The sequence below is a fragment of the Monodelphis domestica genome, chromosome 1 (genome assembly GCF_027887165.1).
Source record: "Monodelphis domestica isolate mMonDom1 chromosome 1, mMonDom1.pri, whole genome shotgun sequence".
In the NCBI taxonomy this organism is placed as follows: Eukaryota; Metazoa; Chordata; class Mammalia; order Didelphimorphia; family Didelphidae; genus Monodelphis; species Monodelphis domestica.
The window spans coordinates 455444430-455450864 of NC_077227.1; the positions used below are offsets into that span (position 1 = coordinate 455444430).

Consider the following 6435-nt stretch of genomic DNA (forward strand, 5'->3'; position numbering starts at 1 on the left):
TGGTGACCACTTACTTAGAATTTAATTCAAAACACTAAAATTATCCTTACAATGCCTCTTTCTGGGCCAATTGCTAATAGATTCCATAGTTCATTTGGAAAGAGAGAGAAAGTCCTTCCTCTCCTCACCCTTCATTCTTACAAGGGCCTCTTCTACATGTAGCTCTTTTTTTAACTTTTCAAATATCCAGAGCATATCTATTAAAAATCTACATGAGGTCTAGCTAATTTTTTTTTTGCTTAACCAATCATAATTGTTTCCTTCTTGCCTCAATCAGAAAGGTGCTTGTAACCCATAAAGGTATTACCCAGTGGCCTTGTTTCTTCCCTTAGTTTAACACCATTTTAACACTTAATAATTATGTAGTTGTTTGAGGGATAGTGGTCAAAGACCAACTACTCTACTTAAAAACTGTCATTTGGCTCTTTCTTTGTCCCATCCCCCAACACCCACTGGCAGAGGCACCCACACAAACACATAAAAGGCTTTTAATCTTCTCTGTTTATTCAACCCAGAAATGGGTTCATTTAAAATCCGATTCCAGTGATATTTTGCATGTGAATTATTATTTTCAAAATTCTTTCATATATCATGCTAAATATCTTTAGTAATTTCCAGTGCCCCTGTCAGAGCAGAATGTATTTTTTTTAAAATTTGACATGAAATATGGCAAATGTTACTTAGTTATACATTCCATTATATTGAAGATTTGCAGTGAAATCAGTTCCTAGGTCACTTGTTCAGACATTAGATCATTAAAAAGTGAGATAAGATTTTACCTTAATACCATTCATCTAGAACAACTCCCTTGGAGATTTTGTCTGCTTAATAGATTAAGTCTAAAAACAAGTACCTTGGAAATCATTTAGTTTAGTGCCCTTCACTTTCTAGAAGTTAAAGCTAGGAATGCATATAAAGATACCTAACATTTGAACCTATGTGCTCCCGATTTTTGAGGCAAAGAATTTAACACTCTTCTATCTTTTGAGTTTTTGAGAATTGGAAGGGACACAATTGGCCAGTTAGCATTAAAGTCCAGCCCACACATAACTCTGTCCTTCAGCAAAGAAATAAAAAGAGAGGGGGATCAATTTGTCCTTTCAGACTGACTGATGAAAAGCAAGCCTCTGCTCTGTATGTTAAGGAAGCCTAGAATCCAAATTCAATTTTATAATGGGATACAAACATTAAGGCCCCAGAGGGATGTAAACAAATGCAAACCCTGCCCTCCAGAAGTTAACATTCTAACCTAAGAGCAGTGGAAATATGTTAATTGTGTAAAGATTGGACCTAGGATTTCATTGGTATATAGGGAACACAGAGATGAGGGAATTCTCTGTAATGACAGACCCAGGGACCTTCTCTGCAATTTACAATCTTTGAGAATTGCCTAGGATTATTGAGAGGATAATTGATCAGAATTCCACAGAACCCACCCACTGAAAATATTTATATTGATAAATAAATTCAATATAAGTTGAATAATAATAGTGCAGATAGTATGGGGCAGTGGACAGAGCACTGGGCTGAAGTCAAGAAGACTAGAGTTCAAATTCAGCCTCAGACACTTACTACTAGTTATGTGATCTTGTTTGCCTCAGTTCCCTCATTTGTAAAATGAGCTAGAGAAGAAATGGCAAACCATTTCAGTATCTTTGCTAAAAACAAACAAACAAACCTGAAAAAGGATCAGGACTGAACAACAACACCTAAGTTCAAGGAATCAAGTTCATCAGCTCCTTAATATTTGAATGAGAAATTTTATTTAAAATATATTGGGGGAGTGGGAGTGGGGATGGCTAATGTCTCCCAATCCAATCATGTTTATTTTATTTGCCTTCTATAAAACCAAGTCCAGTCTTATCTTATTATTAAAACAAACAAACAACCCTTACCTTCCATTTTAGAATCAAAACTGTGTATTAGTTCCAAGACAGAAGAGTGGTAAGGGCTAGGCAATGGGGGGTTAAGTTTGAAGCCAGAACCTCCCGATTTTAGGCCTGGCTCTCAATCCACTGAGCCACCTAGCTGACCCCACCTATTTTTTTTTTTTTAATCACTAGAACACTGCACCCCACTGCAAAAAGGCTAGCCCGAGGGAAAACATGAAGTTTGTCTAGGAAGACTAGAAAGCTTGAGCAAGGAAATACACAAGGGGAAGCGTCGGATAAAGACAGAAGAGGAGGCTGCATTTACATTCTGCTCCAGCTATCTAGTCAATCAGTCGACAGACTTTGGTCCCCTTTGCCGCCCCCACCTCAAGTCGGTTGCTTCTGGTTGGGTTTTGAGCGTTAAAACAGGTGGAAAAACCGACGTAAAGAGATTAAAAGGTGGAGGCTCCTAGGAGGAGCCCTCTCACTCCCACCCCACCGGCACGTCCGTTGATCTGTCCAGAAGCTGAATTTCACGGATGAATGCCACCTTCCCTTCTTCCCAACCAGGACAAGGGCATGTCCATGGGCGGGGGGGGGGGGGGGGGGGGAAGGAGGGGGAGAAGAGGAAGGAGGGGATGAGGTGGAGAAGGAATGTGGCGTTTGGAGTGGAGGAGAATATGGGAAGATGTGATAGGTAAAGTGGCCTAAGTGGGTATCTTAAGGTGGGAGAAGGATTTAGGGAGGGAGAGAGGAGAGTTCCATACAATACCACATATTTGACGGGAGGAGATAGAGGGTAGCAGGGGAGGCTGCTCAGGTGTTCTGAGAAAGAAAGGGATTTGAGGAATCTAGAGATGATAAATTGGAAGGTGAGGAAGGAGGTTTTGGAGCTTGAGAGAGCTGCAGATTACCTGCGATGGATGGTGAATTGGCAAAGTTAGAGGAAAGATTTGGGAATAAATGAAAAAGATTAAATATTGCTGAAAAAAAAGGGAGTTGGAATGGGGAGGCAGCAGCCCCAAGATTTAAGAGGACTTATAGAAGCTTAGGGGAAGCCTGATAAGGAGCCTCGTTAGCGCAGTAGGTAGCGCGTCAGTCTCATAATCTGAAGGTCGTGAGTTCGATCCTCACACGGGGCATCCGCTTTACATTTTGTTCTGGAAGACTGTAGTAAAACTAAGAGAGGGCCGTTTTAGACTTAATATAGGGAAAACTTTCTAACAATCAGAAATGTACAAAAGTGGAATGGGCATCTGGAAACCCCCGTGCACTGGGTTCGAGAGAAAGTCATTGTTGGGAGAATATACAGGTTCCTGTTCCTCTCGAGCATTGCTGAGGCTGGGGAAGTTAGGAGGTCCTTTCGGTCTCTAATCCAATTAAGGACAGAACGGAAGTTGAAATGAGATGTTGCTACATTTTCCTACATAGACAATTGTTTTTATTTTCAGAAAAAAAAACCAACTTTTTTTTCTAATGAGTTACTCGGAAAATAACATGATTCCCCTCACTCACGCGGCCGCTTTTCAAGGACTTGTTTGACCAGAGCTGGACACAGAGCGGAACAGCTCCGGGGGAAGGGAATTGGGGCACGAACTCTCTGTGATTTTGCCCCACTGTTCTGTTACCCCTCGAACCACAGGCTCCATTTCTCTTTGCCCAGAGAAAAGGCATCTCAGCATACGGTTCTTCTCATTGAGTCTAGAAGAAAAAAAATCCAACTCCCCGAAAGAAGGGAGCTCAGGCGTTTTCTTCTTCTTCTTCTTCTTCTTTTTTTTTTTAAACATTATTTTAGTTGGTCATTTCTAAACATTATTCATTGGACACAAAGATCATTTTCTTCCCCCCCCCCCACCTCTCCCATAGCTCACCCACGATTCCCCTAGGTATCACATGTATTCTTGCTTCGAACCCATTTCCATGTTGTTAGTATTTGCACTAGAGTGTTCATTTAGAGTCTTTCCTCAGTCATATCCCCTCAAACCCTGTAGTCAAGCAGCTGCTTTTCATCGGTGTTTTTACTCCCACAGTTTATCCTCTGCTTGTGGATAGTGTTTTTTAGATCCCTGCAAGTTGTTCTAGGACATTGCATTGACCCTAATGGAGAAGTCCATTACCTTCGATTGTACCACAGTGCATCAGTCTCTGTGTACAATGTTTTCCTGGTTTTGCTCCTTTCGCTCTGCATTACTTCCTGGAGGTTGTTCCAGTCTCCATGGAATTCCTCCACTTTATTATTCCTTTGAGCACAATAGTATTCCATCACCAACATATACCACAATTTGTTCAGCCATTCCCCAATTGAAGGGCATCCCTTCATTTTCCAACTTTTGGCCACCACAAAGAGTGCAGCTATGAATATTTTTGTACAAGTCTTTTTCCTTATTGTCTCTTTGGGGTACAAACCCAGCAGTGCTATGGCTGGATCAAAGGGCAGACAGTCTTTTAGTGCCCTTTGGGCATAGTTCCAAATTGCCCTCCAGAATGGTTGGATCAATGCACAACTCCTCCAGCAATGAATTAGTGTCCCTACTTTGCCACATCCCCTCCAGCATTCATTAATTTCCATAGCTGTCATGTTAGCCACTCTGCTAGGTGTGAGGTGATACCTCAGAGTTGTTTTTATTTGCATCTCTCTGATTATAAGAGATTTAGAACACTTTTTCATGTGCTTATTAATAGCTTTGATTTCTTTGGCTGAGAACTGCCTCTTCATGTCCCTTGCCCATTTATCAACTAGAAAACGGCTTGATTTTTTGTACAATTGATTTAGCTCTTTGTAAATTTGAGTAATTAGACCTTTGTCAGAGGTTTTTATGAAGATTGTTTCCCAATTTGTTGCTTCCCTTCTGATTTTACATTGGTTTTGTTTGTACAAAACCTTTTTAATTTGGTGTATTCCAAATTATTTATTTTGCATTTTGTGACTCTAAGTCTTGCTTGGTTTTAAAATCTTTCCCTTCCCAAAGGTCTGACATGTATACTATTCTGTGTTCGCCTAATTTTCGTATAGTTTCCTTCTTTATGTTCAAGTCATTCACCCATTTTGAATTTATCTTGGTGTAGGGTGTGAGGTGTTGATCTAAACCTAATCTTTCCCACGCTGTCCTCCAATTTTTCCAGCAGTTTTCATGAAATAGTGGATTTTTGTCCCAAAAGCTGGGATCTTTGGGTTTCTCATATACTGTCTTGCTGAGGTCACTTACCCCGAGTCTATTCCACTGGTCCTCCTTTCTGTCTCTTAGCCAGTACCACATTGTTTTGATGACCGCTGCTTTATAATATAGTCTGAGATCTGGGACTGCAAGGCCCCCTTCCTTTGTATTTTTTTTTCATTATTTCCCTGGATATCCTTGATCCTTTGTTCTTCCAAATGAACTTTGTTATGGGTTTTTCTAAATCAGTAAAAAAAAATTTTGGAAGTTCAATGGGTATGGCACTAAATAGATAAATGAGTTTGGGTAGGATGGTCATTTTTATTATATTGGCTCGTCCTACCCATGAGCAGTTAATGTTTTTCCAATTGTTCAAGTCTTGTTTTAGTTGTGTGGAGAGTGTTTAGTAGTTGTGTTCATATAGTTCCTGTGTTTGTCTCGGGAGATAGATTCCTAGGTATTTTATTTTGTCTAAGGTGATTTTGAATGGGATTTCTCTTTCTAGTTTTTGCTGCTGAGCTGTGTTGGAAATATATAGAAATGCTGATGACTTATGTGGGTTTATTTTGTATCCTGCGACTTTGCTAAAGTTGTTGATTATTTCGATTAGCTTTTTGGTTGAATCTCTAGGATTCTTTAAGTAGACCATCATGTCATCCGCAAAGAGTGATAACTTGGTCTCCTCCTTGCCTATTTTGATGCCTTCAATTTCTTTTTCTTCTCTAATTGCTACTGCTAGTGTTTCTAGTACAATGTCAAATAATAGAGGTGATAATGGGCATCCTTATTTCACTCCTGATCTTATTGAGAATGCATCTAGTTTATCCCCATTGCTGATGATATTAGTTGATGGTTTTAAATATATACTGTTTATTATTTTTAGGAACGACCCTTCTATTCCTATGCTTTCTAGTGTTTTTAATAGGAATGGGTGTTGTATTTTATCAAAGGTTTTTTCTGCATCTATTGAAATAATCATGTGATTTTTGTTGGTTTGCTTGTTGATGTGGTCAATTATGTGGATGGTTTTCCTAATATTGAACCAGCCTTGCATCCCTGGTATAAATCCTACTTGATCATGGTGAATGATCCTCCTGATCACTTGTCTTTTTGCTAGTATCCTATTTAAGATTTTTGCATCTATATTCATTAGGGAGATTGGTCTGTAGTTTTCTTTCTCTGTTTTTGGCCTGCCTGGCTTTGGAATCAGTACCATGTTTGTGTCATAAAAGGAATTCGGTAGAACTCCCTCTTTGCTTATTATGTCAAATATTTTGTATAGTATTGGGGTTAGCTGTTCTTTGAATGTTTTATAGAATTCACTGGTGAATCCATCAGGCCCTGGGGATTTTTTCTTAGGAAGTTCTTTGATGGCCTGTTGGATTTCTTTTTCTGATATGTGATTATTT

General features: G+C 39.5%; 1 non-coding gene across 1 annotated transcript; it reads left to right on the forward strand.

Moving 5' to 3' along the window:
- Positions 1–2940: 2940 nt before the first annotated feature.
- TRNAM-CAU (transfer RNA methionine (anticodon CAU)) lies at positions 2941–3013 on the forward strand. The gene has a single exon. It is a non-coding gene; the product is annotated as a tRNA-Met (tRNA).
- Positions 3014–6435: the final 3422 nt, after the last annotated feature.